General features: G+C 42.4%; 1 non-coding gene across 1 annotated transcript; it reads right to left on the minus strand.

The window, feature by feature from the left end:
- Nucleotides 1-490: 490 nt before the first annotated feature.
- Trnal-cag lies at nucleotides 491-574 on the minus strand. The gene has a single exon. It is a non-coding gene; the product is annotated as a tRNA-Leu (tRNA).
- Between the last annotated feature and the right edge of the window lie 75 nt (nucleotides 575-649).

A 649-nucleotide genomic window follows, 5' to 3' on the forward strand; every position in this document is an offset into this window, starting at 1 on the left:
CACTTTCCGTTCCATCGCAAATGCAATAATAATGAGCACAAAAGTAGCATCTATAACAGCCAGCACAAATATAACTATAATAATAACATTAGTATTAGATGTGTTGACGTTATCATCTATATAACAGAACATTATGCTCCGAACAACTTCCTTTGTATTTATATCAATTATTTTTCGTTAATGTGAAAGAATTCACGTCTCTTTACTTTGGCGAGTGTGCCGAATATCACTGCCAAGGATCCCAACTCGGCGCTCGCTCGAATAGAATGCGACCACCTATTTTGATGTTTTATTGCACTTGTTTCTATAAGCAGTGTTAAGTGTGAATTAAAACCTTTACATTTCGGATTTTTCCATCTTGAAGGCGCGGCGGAAGAGATTCGAACCTTCGAAACAGATAAACCTGTGTTAAGAGTGGGATTCGAACCCGCGCCGAAGGTAAAACTCGCGTCAGGAGTGGGATTCGAACCCACGCCGAAGGTAAAACTCGTGTCAGAAGTGGGATTCGAACCCACGCCCGGAAGACCGGACTGCGACCTGAACGCAGCGCCTTGGACCGCTCGGCCATCCTGACTTACTATGTACAGGTAATTACAAGAAGAGAGATTATGACAAGAAGCAATCAACCAAAAGAGATGTACACAAACTG

The sequence above is a fragment of the Penaeus monodon genome, chromosome 27 (genome assembly GCF_015228065.2).
Source record: "Penaeus monodon isolate SGIC_2016 chromosome 27, NSTDA_Pmon_1, whole genome shotgun sequence".
Taxonomy (NCBI): domain Eukaryota; kingdom Metazoa; phylum Arthropoda; class Malacostraca; order Decapoda; family Penaeidae; genus Penaeus; species Penaeus monodon.